Source organism: Clinocottus analis, unplaced genomic scaffold (genome assembly GCF_023055335.1).
Source record: "Clinocottus analis isolate CAN_PGR_092001 unplaced genomic scaffold, fCliAna1.0.p SCAF_29, whole genome shotgun sequence".
Lineage (NCBI taxonomy): Eukaryota > Metazoa > Chordata > Actinopteri > Perciformes > Cottidae > Clinocottus > Clinocottus analis.
The window spans coordinates 1,232,293-1,252,902 of record NW_027176031.1 but is presented as its reverse complement, the minus strand read 5'-3'; positions in this window follow the sequence as shown (position 1 = coordinate 1,252,902).

The following is a 20,610-nucleotide window of genomic DNA, read 5'->3' as shown; positions in this document are numbered from 1 at the left end:
GTTTCGTTCTTCTGCCAACCGAGTCTTTGGAGCAATGATTCGTTCTTCTGCCTTATACGAGTCTCCGCAGATGAACAAATTATTGATCCAAAGACTCGGTTGGCAGAAAAACGAAACATTTTGCTTTTGTGTGGCAGATCATATTTTTTTTTTTTTTTAAAGAAAACCTCTATTAAATACAGTACAACATGACAGTTTGTATGGTTTTAAATTGTCATTTATTATTACACCTCCATTTAATTATCACGGCAAACAATTACACTGTAAGTGTAAATGTAAAGTGAAAGTGAACAAATATAATTCACGTTTCGATACTAAAAACAGCAGTCACGCGAAATGGAATAAGGTAACGTTTCCTCTACTAAACCAATGCAAGTCACGTGAAAAATGATCCAAAGATCCGTATCCGAAGACCCAGTCAAAATGAACGAATCATTACCGTTTAGTAGCTACCAGTGCTGAACCTATAGAGGTCACGTGAAAAATGATCTGAAGATCCGTATCAGGCAGATGAACGAATCGTTCACCTCCTGACCGTGTCTTTGGATCAATGTTTTGTTCTTCTCCCAACCGAGTTTTCAGATCAATGATTCGTTCTTCTGTCTTTTCAACGTGAGCTGCATATGCTCAGTCCTGGTAGAGGAAACAGAAATGATATGTTTATTTCCCGACTCTTGATTCTTTGGATCTTTTTTCACGTGACCTGCATTCAACGAATCATTTCTGTTTACATGGTTGAGCCTATGCAAGTCCCGATGCGCGGCCACGAGAAAATGAACAAATCTTTTTTTGAGGGGACTCGTTACTTGCGAGTCCTTGTAAGGATTCGGTCAAAATGAACGAATTGTTCACGAACGACACATCACTAGTACCTTTATGGTAGCTCCCCCCATCAGTGTGTGAATGGAGTAGAGTCCATTTACTGTTTCCACGTTGTCTTTGTCACATTGTTTGTATTTGAAAAGTAGCTTTTTGGAGGTGAATTATTAGTATGTCTGTGTTTACATCCTTGTTGAATGAGCAAGGTGAATAGAATGGCTGCTCTTAGCCACACACAAAGCGTGAAGCAGTTCTAGCAAATGACAACTTGTTATGTTTTATAAACACACATTTATTGCAGGTAATGTGTGGTGTTCATGACGCATCGAGATTTCGACACGCAGCAAGATTACATACAAAGTCAATGCACAGCTGCGTAGACGCGTATTTTCCAGCGGGCAGCGCGTCAGACGCGTTGAGGCAGCACAAACAACGCGCCGGCCGCGGAGCGTTCAAATTTCCCGACTCTGGCAATGGCGTGAGTCATGGTTGCGTCAGCCAATCAGCGTTGAGATGTTCCGCTCTTAATAGCAGTCCTGCCGGTGTTGTATCAAGCTTCTACCCTGAGAGCGGCTGTCATTCAGACGCTGTTGTGGGACTACGGATAATATTATGAACCCAGACACAATGGTGTTTGATGTTCCGATGTATGTGGAATTTACACAACAAGTATAAAGCAGATCTAGTGGTTATTTCTATTGTGAATGACGGAAATGGTAACTAAATTTACAGTGACTAGCCAGACGCAGTTCCTGGAGTCGGGGAAATTCACCGAGCTGTGCGCGGTTACGGATGGTGTTATGAACCCAAACAGAGGCGTTTGATATGCCGACATTTTTGTGACTTGAGAACTAGTGGTTATTTCTTCTATAGTCGATAGCGGAAAAGATCGCTCTTTTTCCGAAGAGAAGCGATTGAGATAAGCCACGCCCCCTTTGTTATGCTGCTTTTGCTATGAATACCTTTTTTCGACACGCGTCGAGAAAAATCTTGAGTTCGGTGTCACACCGAACGTGTCCAGATTTCGACGCTCGTCTGCTTTACATGCAAGTTAAGGCATAGTTGCATAGAAGCTGCGTAGATATTTTCCAGCGGGCAGCGCGACAGACGCGTTGAAATTTCCTAACTCCGGCAGCAAAAACACGTGGGTCATAGTTGGTCAGCCAATCAGCGTTGAGATGTTCCGCTCGTCACTGTAGTCCTGCCGGTACTGAATCAAACTGCTGCCGGTCACCCGGAAGGAGCTGATAGCAGCTTCATTCTGTTGTGGGACTACGGATAATATTATGAACCCAGACACCATGGAGTTTGACGTTCCGACATTTTTGTGACTTCCACAACTAGTATAAAGCAGAACTAATGGCTATTTCTTCTATAGTCAGTAACGGAAAAGATTGCTCTTTCCCTGGGAGAAGCGGCTGAGATAGCCACGCCCCCTTTGTGGCGATGCGATTAGTTATGCTGCTTTTGGTGTGAACACACTTTTTCTCGACGGCGTAGAGAACATTTTTGCCATGTTCGGTGTGTACGCAGCATTAGAGATCTGTTACCAGAATGTAACTGATAAAAATAACATCAACAGATAATCATAATAAATATGTTACTGAAAGAACAGATGCAAGGGAAAAATAATAATGGGTATTCATGTTTAACGAAAGGTCTGTCCTTGTCTTGCTTACACTGGATATTATAGGACTGAAAATAATTGGGACGGCGTAGGAGGAATATCTGAAATCTCACTGGGAATAGAGAAACATAAAACCTCCTTTGGCTGCTCAAGATTAAATAGAGAAAGTTGCTATGTTTTTATGTTGTATTCAAGTTTCATATTAGACACATGTCTAATCATTTTTATTTTATAAATGAGCATGACTAATCTCACAGCCACCCTTCAATCTGTTTTCTCACTTCTGGTTCTGAAAGCAAGCCAAAGCAAACTAGCCACCAGGGGGCGACTCCTCTGGTTGTATAGAAGTCTATGCTTTGTGTGTTAAAGTTGCATTCTCTCTCCTGACCACCTGGGGGTGACTCTTCTGGTTGTATAGAAGTCTATATAAATGACTCTACTTCTCTTTTAATGTACTCCTTCAGTAAACATTGTAAACATGAGTTTATGTCTCAATCTCTAGTTTCAATTCTTCTTCAATACAGCATGATGTTCATCTAGTATGTTATGGTCCTTTAGAGTCAGATAGACGTTAAATAGTGTTGTCCAATCTGGGAGTTGTTTGTGTTTTTGTCTAAGACTTTCAAATTGTGGTTTCAGTTAATTGTTGTCTAAATTGCCTTATTGAGAATTTTGTTGGTCTTAGCTCCGCCCTCTTGTGATACTTTTGGCTGCAAAAATCCAAGATGGCCATGGCCCAAAACCAACATGGTATCGGCTAAAATGACAAACTCGAAGCCAAACAGCTGTTCACAAACTAATGGGTAACGCCACTGTGTCTAGGTCCATGTGAGAACTCGATTGTCCTAGCGGAGTTGCCTTTAGGTAAAACATATTTTGCATATGATGTGTGCTCCATGCTCCTCTGGAATCCTCCACTCTCCTCTGAGATGCATTTAAGTGATTGGAACATCCAGGTCACTGGTCAAAGGGCTGAAAGAGGAGAGAGGAATCCTAATTAGTTGAATGGAAAGGAGCCATGAATACAGGACCTCAAGGCCTGGGGAAGATCCAGGCTGTAGAGAAGCAGGTGTCTTCATTTAAATACTGCCACCTTTGATGGATTTGTGTGTTGGGTAACGGAAAGTAAAAATATTTTCTGTTAAATAATACATAAAATAGTGTGCTTACATATTCAACGAGTAATAAGTAACAAATTATCTCATTTTTCAGATAAGTTGAGGTTTGTACTGGCCAGCTCTCTGGACTGGTCCAGATGAGGCTCAGCAGCTCTTTATGTGAGAACAGCCATGACCTGTCTGTCCAGTCAGACTGGCTGCAGCTCCTTCAGCGTCTCATCCGGAAGAGATGTTGGGAGAACTGTGAGACTGAAGGCTATGAGGCAAAGCTCTCAATTAGTCAGTCCTCATTTTCAACACTCACAAAGGGTCCCAAGTTTTAGACGTAGTCCAAACTGGTCTGAGGGGAGTCAGACATGTTCATGCAGGGAGGCAAAGAAGCTCCAAGTCTGTGGCTTTGACATCACGTATTGTATGCAGCATGCGTCAAACCCTCGTTCCTTTGGGATTTCCATCCAAGACAGTCAAAAACCAGTCTTGTGTTCTAGGAATTGGTGGCTTCGGCCAGTCACACCATGACAGTCAGACGGTGTGCTTAGATAACGTAAGAAAGAGCTCCTGTAGGTTTACCTGTAAGCTTACCTGTAGGCTTACCTGTAGGCTTACCTGTAGGTGTACCTGCAGACTTCCCTGTAGATTTACCTGTAGGTTTAGCTGTAGGCTTACCTGTAGGCCTACCTGTGGGTTTAGCTGTAGGCTTACCAGTAGGTTTACTGTAGACTTACCTGTAGGTTTACCTGTATGCTGAGATGTAGGTGTATATGAGACTTGAAGGTTCCTCTCCCCAGCCTCTGCATCTCTGTGACAGTGCTGCCTGTTTGATGTCATTCATCCATTCATCCTCTTTTGCATATCACAGAGAGCATCACTGACTCTGGCTGCCTTTGGTTTTGTGTAAAGAGCACCGTGACATTTTTATCCGAGGAACAACAACGCGAGTGGACAAAGACCCCAGCAGAAGGTGAGCCGAGGTCGGGCAGAAGGAACGTATGCTAGCGTCTACATCAACGCAGTAACACCCACAAGATCACAGGCGGGGTCAATCAGAGGGCTTTTTCTTTATCGAGCCTTGGGGACGCATTTGTAATTCTCCAAATGTGTTTTTCCATCAGTCTTTCTGACCTCTTTATGATGAAGACTGCGCTTGGAGAGCTGAAATGCTGCAGTTTTGTAAGATGGATGGCATTAAACGTCCATATGAAGGTTTCCTCCAGCCCCCGGCCACCGCCTGCAGGCTCACTCATTTAAAATAGCTCCTTGATGAAGAAGGAATATTACCGATAAAATGTGTGCTTAGGAAGCATAATAAAGAGCTCCAGAACAACAGTGACTGCTGTACATGTGCATCAAAGGGATGAATGTGAACATGTAGACCGGGCAATGACAGATGTTTATTGTAGTTCAGCAGATATGTAGTTTTCACTATTTACACATTTCAGCGACCTGGATGATCGAATTGCCTTATTGTTGCAGTTCATTTATGGAGTTTAACATTGAGTTTTGAGTTTATTTATTTATATCTGTTGATAAAAGACTTGTCATTTCATTGTGAATCTATTGACAACAATATGTACTGCTGAGTCACTGTCATCCATCGAATGGACATTTTTGGATGCTGTTTTGCTGACAATGTGCAGTCGCTCGTTGTCTGAGCTCCACTTGGCAAGAATGTCACGGACGTGGAAAGAATTAATTGGCTCAAGTTTTCTCTCAAGGTAATAAATATCCGCCTTTATAATATTTTGGAGGTTTGGATCAAAATATTCTTTACTGCAGCATTTTGTCTGTTTGTCCTTTTCTCTGCATTCCCACCAGAGCATGCAGAGCAGACTCTCTGTACAGTAGAACCACTTCACATGATACATGGTCATAGTCAGGGACATTTTGAGCAGAAACTCATTGTGCTGCTCAGCAAACCTATTATGGGAAATGTTTTACAAAATAGGAGCTTCTTTGAGTCTTTCTTTGTCCTATTTGGTCGCTGCATGAGCCGGCACCATCGCAGCCCGAAGAGAGGAGCGTTGAATCAGGTTGTGAGTGCTGCCTGTTGCTCTGTGTGCTCTGGCTGGTCTGGACAGTGTCGCCATGCTACCTTATCAGTTATGAATTTGTTTTTTACTGAGTGAGAAAAATAGATTTGTGTCGGAAGAGCGTGTGAAATTTGTTAATTGTGTGAATCTCACGGTCAGCGCGTGAGAGAGCCGGCCTGAACAGTCTGCATTCAGAGCTGAGAAATGTTTCATCACATAGGGGACTTCTTTTTCTTTTCTATGTGAAATGTGAGAAATCATAGCTGTGTGCAAGTCTTTTTTTGGTCCTTTTTGCACACTCCATGTTCTGGTACCGTGTACTGCTGAGTCATTGAAGAGGTATTTAATAGTAGTTTTGGGGCAATTAAGTTTCAGGTCATTCAGTCAATCCAAGTCTAAAGTCCTGAAGGTGTCAAACAAGTCTCATAGGTGTAGAACAATGTCCAAAAATCCCAGGCATTCATAAGGTAAAAAGCTCCGAAATCAAATGAGTTATAATGAAAATATTTAATAAAAAGATATTCATCAGATACAATACTTGATCAAGGCCCTCTAAAGCTCGGCCGAAACCACAGACCGCACGCAGTTAGCTGTCGTCCCAGCGGTCTAGGAAAGAGAGAGGCCGTGACTAGCTCTGCACCAGGTTAAATATTGCACAGTCGCAAGGCTTAAAGCCACCATTGGTTAGGTTTCCTAATTTCACACCTGATACATTGTCCTCATTTGCGGTTGGCTCTACGCTGTTTCAGGGGCGGGTTTATCCCCAGCCTTCGCCAAAAACAAAGTTCCAAGAAACACAAACTAATCCGCGCACCAGAGTCTCACTTCCAATGTCCACCTCTGCTCCTTGACCAACAGCCGGCATGAACTAACTCTTAAAGCTACAGTAACACAATTCTAACACATGCAGACTATTCAAAACCCATTCACTCCTGAATCATTATACAGTAATACAAAACATACAGTGACCTTCTTATGCATACAGTTACATACAGTTCATAATAATATCTCTTATAAATTATTATAACCTTCATATTATTTATTGTACGCATTAAACAATTCTTAATTGTACATGTGCACGTCCAATATTTACAACCCAAACTATTACAATTCTTAACGCTGCGTTTACGCATTAACTTGCCCAACCCTTCATTTTTTTCACTGTCAATCAAACGCGTTAACTTGCCCAGCCCTAGTTTTAACCTACAGGTCAGTTATTTACATTTCAGGGAGAGATGCTGAGCACAGGCATGCAAAACATAAATCCATATATGAAGCATGCAAGATATAGATCTCTATATAGAAAATACTTGACCTTGACCTCAAATTATTATAAAATGACATACAATGTTATAATATTACATACAATGTTATACTATTAAATACAATGCCATCCCTCTCGGCATATTTCTAGCGGAGATATACAATATCTACCCACTCTATTACACTCCGTTCCATCCAAGTGCTGCTTGTGAAAGTAACAAGTTGTCCAGCTCAAGCAGTCCTGTGCCGTCCTCAGAGAGCTCACACCAGGTCAGTTGCTAGCTCTAAAACATTGGCTACGTCGATGTTGAAGGTAAACGTATAGAAGAGGTGAGCAGTTCAGCATACTATACAGCAAAAAGTGCAGCAGTCGGCCTGGAACTGACGAATAAAAGCAGCTTTTACAGACACGTATTTACTAATTGAAGGTATCGATCATGTTTTGTGTGAACGCTGATGATGTGTGATGATGAACAGGAAGTTGTTAGGAAACAGCAACCCGAGCGTGAAACTTTCCTCCACTGATTGCTAACTCTGGGGATCTCATGGATCCTCAAGACACTTTTTGTAATTGTTCTTAAAGGTTTGTCAGCACCGATGAGCCGAACACTAATGAGCTCAGCCTTATGAATTAGGACACATAGTGGGACACACACAATAATGAAGTTAGTTCAAGGTGAACAAGAATCCCACAAAAATGTGAAACCTGAAGGCATGAAATGTGCTTGATGCCTTAAATTCTAAACCTTGTCCCTGTCCAGGACTTTGAGTTCCTTGGCAAATGCTTTTCTATTAGGACATCTCTCTCTCTTTCTCTCTCTCTCTCTCTCTCTCTCTCTCTCTCTCTCTCTCTCTCTCTCTCTCTCTCTCTCTCTCTCTCTCTCTCTCTCTAGATGGATGGATGGATGAATGGATAGATAGATGGATAGATGGATGTAGATAAATTATAGTGAGTACATAAACCTGGTCAGAAACTACTATAAACGTTTACACACCACCAAGCTCTTATATTGCCTAATTGAAAATATTTGATCAGTTAATGTCTACTTCTTATTTCCAAATAAATGTTTTGCGCAGATTCATGTATGGTCATTTATTGAATGGACATACAAAGAAATCAAATGTTAAAGGATACAGTAGTATGAGACATATAGCTTTATAAGCATACTTTATAAGAAACAGTCAGAATCCCATGTATAGAGTCTATAATGGGTCTGTGGTCTCCCAACTGATGAGAGAGGAAAAAGGAGGTTCAGCACCATGGACAGCGGTTATGGTATCGTAAACACTTCCTCCTACTTTTCACTACTGGCCTCCAATGCATTCAGAGGTTGGTTACTGTTGCCTATGTATAGTTCTAATGACTTTAATGGCTGATTTGAAAGGGGTTTGGTTTCAGACTGAAGGCGACGAGCAGCTTTCTTATTTCTATTAACACATTTAGGCTGAAATGACGATGACTGGAAGATGTTCACTGCCAGCTACCTGACTCGAGCTCTGTGTATAGTTGATAACTCGGTGGCATCGGCTGAAGCCGGCAAAAGGACCTGTCCACACACATCTGTAGACCGACGATGGAAAAAGATCAATTGTTGCCTTTTAGTTCTTTTTATGTTGCCCTGACAAACAATCCAAGAACACAAAGTCATGTGGACAGACAGCTGCCTCCCTGATTGGACTGTTGTGGTGATGTCATCCGGCATCATCAGCTCTACGGTCAGCAGTGTACTGAACCTGATGGTTGGGGGTTGTTTATCTCCAAAGCTGATGAGATCACAGGAGTCCGGGTGTAGTAGACATTTACTCCTTTAAGCTTCTCAACATCTGCTCACACGATATCTGTCACCGTCCGTCCAGGGTTCCCTCCTCCGGAGCTCCTCTTCAGGTTTCTTCCACTTTTCCCCGTTAAAGGTTTTTTGGGAGTGTTTCCTTAGCTGAGATTATCCAAGAACAAATGAGCAACATGAGGCTTGTGTTTCTAAGGAAGAAATCTGACTCCAGCTAAAGATTTCTCCATGTGTTCTTCAGCAATCAGAGAGCGTCACAGACAACAGCAGACAGGTCCGTCATGCATTTGTTACCAGGACTGTCTGAGCAGGTGTGATCTCACCTTACACACACACACACACACACACACACACACACAAACAAACACACACACACACACACACACACACACACACACACACACACACACACACACACAATGGTAACTCCAGCTGTACGGTAATCAAACAGCTTGTACAGAAATAAATGTGCATCTCGCCATCTGTCTGGTTTGTGTGCATTTGTTTGTATTTCCAGTCGTGTATGAAACCTCCAATCCACACACCCATGTAAAGTACACACACACGAACACACACACTTACACACACACATGTGAGTGCCACACAGAGAAAAATACTCAAGGAGACATTTGCACATTCATATTCAGGAGAGCAGGAAATGATCGGGCTCTGGAAATGTCAGAATCAATCAGCCAATCACAGAAAAGAACAGAAACCCCTGTGTGAAGCTGACAGGAGAGAGAGAGAGAGAGAGAGAGAGAGAGAGAGAGAGAGAGAGAGAGAGAGAGAGAGAGAGAGAGAGAGAGGGGGGGGGGGGGAGGAAAGAGAGAAATAATTGCCTTTGCATTAGTTTAAAAGATTTTTTTTTCAGAAAATCACAGATAAAAAAAGAGATTGTAATTACCTTTACTGAGTTTGAAAGTAATAGAAAGAGAGAAAGAGAGAGAGAGAGAGAGAGAGAGAGAGAGAGAGAGAGAGAGAGAGAGAGAGAGAGAGAATGTGTGTGTGTGTGTGTGTGTCTCTGGCTCTGTTTCTTAGTACTCTACTGCCCTCTGGTGGATAAAAAAACATATACATATATGTATATATATATATATATATATATATATATATATATATATACATACATATATGTATATATATATATATATATATATATATATATATATATATACATACATATATGTATATACATACATATATATGTATGTATATATATGTGTATATATATACATATATATATGTATGTATATATATATATATATATATATATATATATATATATATATATATATATATATATATATATATATATGTATGTATATAAACATACATACACATATATTCAGTTAATGTCTTAAGTGATATTAATATATAAAGTGAGTATTATTACTGAATAATAAAAAAAAGGGCTGCACGGTGGTGTAGTGGCTAACACTGACGTCTCACAGCAAGAGGGTCTGTGGTTTGGATCCTGGTCTGGGCGGGGTTCGGATACTTGTCTGGCAGGTCCTTCTCTGTGGAGTTTGCATGTTCTCCCCGTGGCAGCGTGGGTTCTCTCCGGGTTCTCCGGCTTCCTCCCACAGTCCAAATACATGCAGGCTAGGTCAATTGGACTCTAAATTACCTGTAGGTGTGAATGGTTGTCTGTCTCTATGTCTGCCCTGTGAAGAGCAACTTCTCCAGGTGAACCTTCCTCACTGTTCACTAGGGTCAGTATCCTGTTGGTCCTCTGCCGTTCTATATTATGACCTTTTCATTGGAAAAGGGTGGCATCTGTCGCAAAGTTGCATGATATGAGTACATTCAATGAAAAATATTCACAGGCGAGTACTCTGCATTTTCATGTTGTTTATTCCAGGATAATTATGCAACACGGGGAAGACCAACACATGCAGTTGTATCCCAAAAAAGAACAACACTATATATATATATATATATATATATATATATATATATATATATATATATATATATATATATATATATATACATATATATACATATATACATATGTATATATACCTGCTGACAGCCATTTGCAGCTTTAATTCATTCATTCATTCATATATATATATATTTATATATATATATATATTTATATTATTCATTTATATATAAATTAATGAATGAATTAAAGCTGCAAACAGCTGTCAGCGGGTCCTCGCTCTATCCGGCACGTCGGTGTGTGAATTCTTTTAAGTCAATCGGACAATCTGGGCTAGGGGCATCGCCGGTCCAAATTTTGGGGGCGCTAGAGAGACATTTTTGGGTATTTTATTTTACGTCTATATCAGATGGCGATTTTCACCGGGCCTGACAAGTGGTCCGACTTTGGTGAGTTTTGGAGTATGGCTAGTCCCCCAAAACGGCGCCCAATGTTCCCCGAACAGTTACAATAGGGTCCTCTCGGGACTAACTACATCAGTCGCTCGGACCCTAATTACCACAACTACACCCTTCATCATGGACAGAAGATGGTCCTTGAACACACCATGTGTGTCAAACGCTTCCAGAAAATGCAACAAACTAAGCTTAAAATGGGGATATTTTAATAAAAACACTCCTTAGCCCAAGTAGAAAGCCATGATGGACAAGACAAGGATACAAATTCTGTGAAACTTTAAGTGAACTTCAGGCTGTTGAACACGGAGCGGAGAAGAGAGAAGAAGCTGGAAGTAGAGGTTGTACAAATGTGAATAACTTTATAAAGTGGGGGCGAGAGAGCCGTTTTTGGATACTTTTTTTACGCATGTATCCAATGGCTAATTTCACCAGGCCTGACAAGCGGTCCAAATTTGGTGAGTTTGGACTATGACAAGTCTCCCAAAACAGCGCCCAATGTACAAAAATTAAAACACATCTGTTTTGATCTCAAGAGGCTGAACGAGGCTGTAAAAAAACCATATTCTGCCTACTACTGATGAGATTACAGTAAAGCTGAGTGGGGCCACGGTCTTCTCTTCACTCAATGCTCAAAGTGGATTCTTCCAGATACCGCTACATCCAGACAGCTGTAAGCTCACTACCTTTATTACGCCATTCGGCGTAATGATGATAGAGACCCTGCAGGGGCTAGAGGGTGTCGAGGTCTTCATGTATGACCTTCTGGTCTATGGGACCACAGAGGAGTATGACGGTCGCCTAGAAGCTGTGCTCCATCAGGCAGTCAGCTGCGGTTCCTCGGGCATCTCATTGACCGGTCTGGAATCCGACCTGACCCCGACAAAGTGGAAGCTATTCGGCAGCTATCACCACCTGCAGACGTGCAAGAGTTGAGAAGGATTCTGGGAATGGTGAATTACCTGGGAAAATACATCCCCAAACTCTCATCGGTAGAACAGCCACTGTACAAGCTCCTGAAGGACAAGAATACATGGACATGGAGTCACGCACAATAAACAGCCTTTGAATACATCAAAGAGCTGTTGACAACTGCACCAGTACTCGCCTTCTATGACCTGAGCAAGCCCACGGCTGTGTTAGCAGTTATGGACTGGGGGGCGTACTCATACAGCTCCACGGGGAGCAGTGCAAACCTGTGGCATATTGCTCCAGGCGCCTCACTGAAGCAGAGACCCGCTACGCTCAAATAGAAAAGAAAGGTCTGGCTGGTGTGTGGGCATGCGAAAAGTTCGACAGACACTTCAATGGACTGGAGCAGTTCAAGTTAATCCCTGATCACAAGCCGCTAGTGCCTCTCATTAACAGCCGCAGCCTGGACAATGTACCAATAACATGTCAGCGTCTCCTGATGAGGCTCATGAGATTCAATCCAGTGGCAGAGTATGCTCCAGGGAAAACTCTGGTCGTAGTGGATAGACTGTCACGCAGTCCGCTGGCCAGCACACGTGCAGAGACAGACACACAAAGTGAGGTGGCATGCTACGTGACTAGTGTAGTCGAGGGGATGCCTGCGTCTACAAGCAAGATGGATGAAATCAGAATGTCGACAACAGCTGACGCTGAACTGCAGTCAGTTGTGAAGCTCATAAAGAAAGGATGGCCTGAACACTTAAGTAAGGTGCTCATGGACACGAGAAGGTACGTCCAAGTGAAATCAGAGCTATTCAGAACACAATGGCCTAGTCCTCAGAGGAAACAGGATCATTGTGCCAAAGCTAATGAGAGGTGAGATCCTCCGGAAAATTCACAAAGGGCACCAGGGCCTGGTCAAATGTAGGGAGAGAGCAAGCTAGTCTGTATGGTGGCCGGGACTCTCTACGGAGATAAGCAAACTTGTGATGTCATGTCAGGTGTGCTGTGAACTGAAAAGAAAACAACAAAAAGGAACCTCTCATCTCCACACCGCTTCCGGAGCGACCCTGTAAGAGAATTGCTATGGACCTGTGTGAGCACAACCACCACAACTACCAGGTAATCTCAGATTATTACTCCAAGTTTCTAGAGATACTGCAGCTGCCCTCAACAACAAGTGCACAAGTTATCCAAAGACTAAAAACTGTTTTCGCCAGGTTTGGGAGTCCAGATGAGGTGGTGAGCAATAATGGACCCCAACAGAAGATGCTGGGAGAAGAGAAGAGAGAAGAAAAGTTCTATTTACATTAATTTTAATGTTTATTGGTTGGTGAATTAGAAAGAGAGTTGTGTATGTTGCAATGTCTCCATTTGAGTTTACCTTGATTATGCTATGTTCTGTTTGAATAGCCATTTTCAGTTAAAGAGTTTCTTTGATGTTATTGACATAACACTGTGAAACGGGGGAGATGTCATATACGGTAGTATAATGCGGTTGCACATATATCGAGGTTGATACAAAAGTGACGGGGTTGTATGTAATGGCGAGACGAGAGGATGCGTGTTAATTTAACGACCGCACAGATTACTATAGGCTGTAGAATATTCTTGCCATGATAACCCTCCTGTTATGTTTCTTCCTTAAGGACAGCAATGATCTTCCCTTTGTCAATGTACTAAACCTAAAAAACAATCAAAACGTTATTCTATTCCTTGATATCAATACGAGACTTTAATGTCCTCGATCTCTAACTCCTTGACTTTAAAAAAACAGAAAAAACTTGTATTTTCTGCATAAGTATGATCAAAAGTCAAGAGTCTGAGCAAAAAATGACTCCTCGATTGCTCCTCGAGTTTTTTTAATTGTAATGTTCACTGCCTTCCCATCATGCCCCAGAGTAATACTGCACATCTTTAGAAAGATTAAGACCTAAGGCATCTTAATCTGTAAGAATCAGTATAAACACAAGCAATCACATGTTATGAAGCATTTTCAGTCCAAAAAACATGAGAAATTGAGAGAAGTGGATTTTTACTTTTTCGCCCCCTGTTGGCTTTTCGAAAGAATACAAGTTTCAGGCACTTCTGCTATGGCTTCACCTTTTTTAAAGAACCGGAAGTTGCGGCCTGATTTTGACACCAAAAAAAGCATATTGACTTGTAATTGTGAATATGCTATTTCACTTCATTTATATCTTGTCCAATGCAGGACGAAAGCAGTTTTACTGTTTGAAATCCTTTTTTTAATTGATTAGAAAATTGCATTTTACATTTTATTTTGACCTTGATACAAGTTGCACAAATGGAAAATTAGGTGAGATTTGTTTTTGTTGTAGATGAGTTTTAAATTTGATTCAATAAAGATTAAATTAAATATAAAATGTTACTTAAATGTTGCTTCCTTCAAAGGAAACTCTGGTTATGTTGTTTATGTTGCATTCTTGGTGTTCAACATGTAAATACCGTCCAGTGGGGCGCAACTTTGACTTTGGCTTTTACTTTGAAGACGATAATTTACGTCCGCTCTCGCGCTTCCGTAGCATTACCGGACTATTTGCCGACTTAAGCCAGACACGAAAGCACGTATTGTTCTGTAGATCTGTCTTTAACGAGCACCGCGCTGGCGAATCGCCTCACAAAGCTTCACAAGCGGTCACCGGCAGCTCGCGAGACAAGCTCCGCGTCCCCGGATTGAACATTAATCGTGCATTGCCCAGCCCTATTTTAATATTATCAATATTATTGTGGAACTCGAAAATTTCGAAAGACATTTTAAAAGTGTGGCTACTACTGCCGTAAGACGTCGCAATATATAGCTTTTTTTTTTTGAAAGAGAAAGAGTTACGGAAAACACAGAAGAAGGAGAGCGCCGAAAAGTTGAAGAACGACATCAAGTAACTGAATAAACAAGCAAAAGAAAGGAAGTTGAGGGTGAAGAGAGGTGAGACGAGTATGACGGATGAATAGAAGAGAGAGCACTAATAGTGTCCCCCCCATCATCCTTCCTAACAAACATCCTCTTATCCTCCACCCCAGACTCCGTCCTCCTCCAATCAGCCAGAAATCCACATTGGGACACAATTTCTGTTTACATGTTCTCCACCTGTTTATTTTTCTAATCCGGTTTTCCCCCAAATTTAAAGACATGCAACTTTTTCTCTTATCATTACCTTCTCCCTCTAAGATTGTGACACAATTTGAGGATGCGTTGGAATGGTGAAACAAAAATGACGGACATTATGTCCTGACTTTGTTCTCACCATTACTTCTCCCTGTAAGATTGTGACACAATTTGAGGATGCGATGGAATGATAAAACAAAAATGAAAGCTGCAAGCAGCTGTGAGCAGGTCTTTGCTCTATTCTGCGCGTCAGGGACGGCTGCAGGTCGCAGGCTCCGCCGACCGAGAACATACGCCCACCTAGCGCACGTTCTCGGCCAGACGTGCTCAGCGGCCCATCGGCGCCCTCCGACGTGCCGGATAGAGCGAGGACCCGCTCACAGCTGCTTGCAGCTTTCATTCATTCATATATATATATATATATATATATATATATATATATATATATATATATATATATATATATATATATATATATATATACATATATATATATATATACACACACTTATATACACACACGAGTGTGTGTGTGTGTGTGTGTATATATATATATATATATATATATATATATATATATATATATATATATATATATATATATATATACAATTTTGCCTGCAGGTAGCAGGTAGGAGGCACAATCAAGTAACATGACGCAGACTAAAACCACATAAGAGTGCATCCTTTGGCATTTGTCATGTTGGCACCATGATGTCTCTTAGCTGTAAAATAATGGATTATTGGAGCCAGCTAGAACCCGGCCTCCGGTTTTGGCCCGGCCGTGGTCACATGGTGCTGGGAGAAGCAGCGGGTGACTGAACGCTGCGAGCTCTCATCCATCAGTTCAGTTCAACAGCTCCTTCGCTTGTTTGGAAGCTATCGTGATATATTCAAGAGGAGTATAAATAGCAGGAAAAAAAACAAATTAATGCAGAAAATGAAAGCAAACTATTTCTAATAACTTCCAGTGTAAGCCCCGCCCCTTTTGATGTGACAGACAGATAGTAGCATTGTGTAACAACCCTATTGTCAACTTTAGGTTACGCAAAGTATTTCTATACGTGAAATGTGGATTTATAATATCAGGCAGTGATGGACGAAGGGGAAGCGTGTAAGTATGTATATGGTCATTACGGATTACATTGACATACAGAACAGTGTGTTTCTTCTTTTGTCTTTTTGTTTCTCATTTGAGATAGAAGTCTACACTAATATATTTTATTGGTTACCCTACAGCTGCTTTTAGTTGCAGTATTTTTTGTAAAGTTGCAAAATATGTCTGAGGCCATTCTAATTTTTATTAACATTTTTATGAAATATGAATAGATGTCTGTAAGTGACAGGAGCTGGTCAAAATCTGTACGTCAGATTTAAAAAGTCATACAAAGAATGATATAAAGTACTCAAACTGAATGGAACAGAGCCGTCTTTAACGTCATTAGTAACAACCATTGAGTTTGTGACGGTTATTAATAGCAGTAGTAGTGGAAGTGTAGTAGTACTACTACTTTTATCATTCAATAAAGACGACAACATGAAACATGTATCAAGTTTGCAGAAAGTCCGATACATCAGATTGTTGTGTGTTCTTCTCCCAACCAGCAGATGGCGCAAAGAGCCTGATCAAGTAATCTATCAACTAACTAAAACCTTTTGAGCCACCAGAAGCCAACAAGGCAGGAGCTGGTCAATGAAAAAATAAGCTAATAGGGACCGTTATAATACATGCAGTGTATTTGTAAAAAACATTTAAATGATAAAATAGCTATAACTTTGTGATTGTGTTGAGGCCAGAAGAAGGTTTAGCAGGCCTGCTAGTCAGTGACCGAGACAACGTGTGCATGAAAAACCTGAAACCTCTTCCCTGTTCTCTCTTTGAGGGGCCATGCAAACTAACCAACAGGGTCAGCATTTCCCCTCTACTACCTCTACCAGTCCTAACAATCTAAACTAGGGACTGACTCATCAGAAGGAATGAACATACAGTATTCACGTAACTTAGTTGCAAGAATCATATCCAGACAAGATTGGTCTCCAGCAAGGTTACTGTCAAGGGGACGGAGGAAGGACCCAATAGCCAAAAACAGTTCAATTAATAATTTAGTTCCCAGTTAATTTAGGTCCCAGTTAATTTAGAATAGATGTGTTTGTAGATCACTCACTGTGGTCTGATTGAAGAGTATAAACCCAGCAGGTGTGTTAGAGCTTTAGGATGCTGTCAGCTGGTAGAACCAGAAGGGAAGCTGCTTTTGGGCGACACAACTACCCGCTGGTCTTATAGTAGCCATGTTTTAATCTATTTGATTACTTTCAATACTGCAATGCTATTTCCTTTATAAAATTTGGAGCCGTTTTCCTAAAAATCTACATTGACTTATTATTTCAATGTATGTTCTTAAGTCAAGTAACTAACGTACCTATTTTAAACCGAACCATGATGTTTTTAAAGAACCGTCCCAAATAATTGAAGAGTTTGACTGAGACCGTAATCTGGTGGAAAACACGTTTGCCCTCAAACTAGCTGAGGATGCAGTTTAGTTGATTGGGAGGGTAATGTTGAAGGAGACCGGGTTGCACCAGATTGCTTTCTTTGGATCACTTGTCTTTACCTCCAGGTATTGATTCATCATCCCGTGTTAAAAAATTAACACAATTTAGAGGATCAACAAAGTACTTCATCCTGGAGGGAAGTGGTGACTGACTAATGCCGCCACACAAGCTCAGCTGAGGACTCCAGGCTGTTTGGTACTGCAGCTCTAATGAGAAGTCAGCGTTCAATGGAACAAGTACCCCTTCCTGATCACTCAGTATTGAGTCATTCAGTCTGCTCAGTTACATTCAGTTGCAATGCATCCTTTGCTGGTGGCCCATGCAACCAGAAGTAAATGTTGACTTATTTGTCACGTAACTAAAAACCTAATGAAGAGGTTTTGTTGGCTAAACCTAACCAAGTTGTCTGAAACCTTGGTCCTGTTATGTGACAAGCCTCTCGCAAATTAATTTGGATGAAGAACCATGTTCAAGCCCCAACGCCTAACTAAACTGGTTCACAAAGAATTGCTTATTGTGTTGGCAATTAACCTCTTTTACACTGAATATCTTTTCAAGATAATAACAATAAACTTCAACCTGTAAAAAACGAATTAAGTTAAAATATTTTTGCAATATTCGGCCCCACAGTTTAAGATATACTGCTTTAAACCAAGAGGGGTAAGGGAATTTCTTTTGAATTCTGGTGATTCATTCGTGTATAATCAACTGAAACTAAGAATCTTTCGCCATGTTGCACCGCAAAGTTTATAGAATAGAACTGGCAAATTAAACACTCACATGAATCTGATAACTTGGATGGTCTTCAGGAAGCACTGGAGGTGGAGAAAAGAAACACAGCAGAGGCCTTGAAGAAGGAAAACACAAAGCTGCCCTGGAGCAAGAGCGTAAAGAAAAAGAAGCTTTAGCAACGGCTCTGAGGAAGATGCAGGGTGAAAGGATCAGCCTTCGTGTTAAGGTGGAGCACTTAAAGGTCCAAGTGGATGATGTCAAGAAGTCAGAGAAAGATCAGAAGAGGAGCTAGGCAAAGGTTAAAAGGTGCAGACGCTGCAATGACCGCAAAGATCAAAGAGGACAAGAAGTTGATTGAGAAGCTCCAGAAAAATCTTGAAGTGTCCTCTTGTCAGCACAAAAAAAAAATTAGCTCAGCGTCATCTGGTGAATTGTGCCGAAATCAAAGCACTGAAGTACAGCCTCATGGAGCAGCAGCGGGAAAGTCTGGGAAAAGAAGATGCGGTTCAATCCCAGCACTTCAACATCCAGAAACTTCAAAGTGACATTGAAGCCAAGGACAACATTGTGTCCACACTGCAGGAGGAAGGGAACTAGTGGGCCTCAGACCTCAACGAGGAACGAACAAAAAACTGATCACACCAGAAGGACTATAAGGCTGCCATCTCGCAGCAGCTGAAGGAAGCAGAAGAATCTAACCATGTGACTTATGTGAGCCAACTACTTGCCTTTACATGCCTTTGCAGCCTTTTGTTCTCAGAGGCGAGAACAAAAGGCTGCAAAGTGAACTTGCATATGCGCTAAATGAGAGCCAGCTTCATCAAAAGCATTGAGACGCAGAAGGCTCTGTCCTTAAGGGCGTTCAAAATGATCGAGATCAAAGTGAAGGAGCTCTTTGAGAAGTCTCTGGCTTTAGAAAGGATAGCTGATAGGTGGAAAAGTCTGAAAGTCTTCCCTCAGAAGTGAGCAGAAGATCAGATGATCTTGGAAATGTCTAAAACATCTAGAGGAAAAAAAAGTGAGAGTATACATTTGCAGGCTGAGAGAGTCTGATGCACAACATGCAGACATCAGGGCTAAGTTCCACGTCATGGAGAACAAATATGACAGAGTCAGACCTAAACACTGCCCTCTCTCTGAGCACCCTAAAGAGATGATGTCAAAGAAAAATGATAGCATCTCTGAGAATCAAATTACCATCACTAAGCTCCAGTGGCTGTTGATTGACTCAAAGAACAGCAGTCAGAGAGCAAGACGAGATGAGCAGAACTTGAAGAAGCCTTAAAACAAGACAAGACAAGATGGGCAGAACTTGAAGAAACCTGTGATCAATAAGTTGTGTTCAAAGGCCTCTGGACCTCACACTATACAATGTTACTCTGACGGTAAGCGTATTGCATCACCTCCGGTTCCACCGTGTGTGTGTGTTAGACAATAACGTAGTTGTCTCAGCTCCACGTAACCCAAGGTAATTGTGTGATATTTTTTAGTACAACATTGTACAACTATTCAGTACAACTATTTTTTACTTTGTTTGTTGTGCTAATGCTAGCTACCTTACTTGGCTTAGCTGTTAGTGATGTCTTCCTCCTCTCCCTCTCCTGCTCAGCATGTCGGATGTTTAGCTATTTGCCTGGCTTCTTTGATGATAATGATATATGTAAAAAGTGTAGTTTATTTGCAAGGTTGGAGGCAGGTATCAGTGGGTTAGATGCACGGCTCCACACCATCGAAGCACAGACGCTCCCGTTAGTAGTAGCTGTTCCCCGGCAGCCCCCGAGCGGCTGGGTGAATGTTCGAAGGAAGCAGAAGTCAGGATCTAAGCAGTCCTCTGGACACCCCCAGCCTATTCGAGTTTCTAACCGGTTCTCCAGATTCAGTGGCACTAAGATTCCAACTATAATTAGCGACACTGAGAAACCAACTTTGATTATCGGCAGTTCCGCCACTTGGATGTCACTAAAATCAATGTGGAATCGGTGTGTGCCTATGCCAAAACGATCTCGGACCTCGTAATCTTCTCCAGCCCTCTCCCAAACACGGTGACTGATGAGATGTGAAGCCGCATGTCAGCACTCCACCATTAGTTGTCACGCTGGTGTCCAGCAAACAATGTGGGCTTTGTAGATAACTGGCGGTCTTTCCGGGGAAACCCAAGTCTGATCAGGAGTGATGGCATTCATCCCACGTTGAATGGAGCGGATCTCCTTTCTGCTAATATGACCAAGCTTATTGGTCGACTTCATCCATGACAGACCAAGCAGAGTTGTAGTCTTACACACCTCTCTGCATCTTCTTTAGA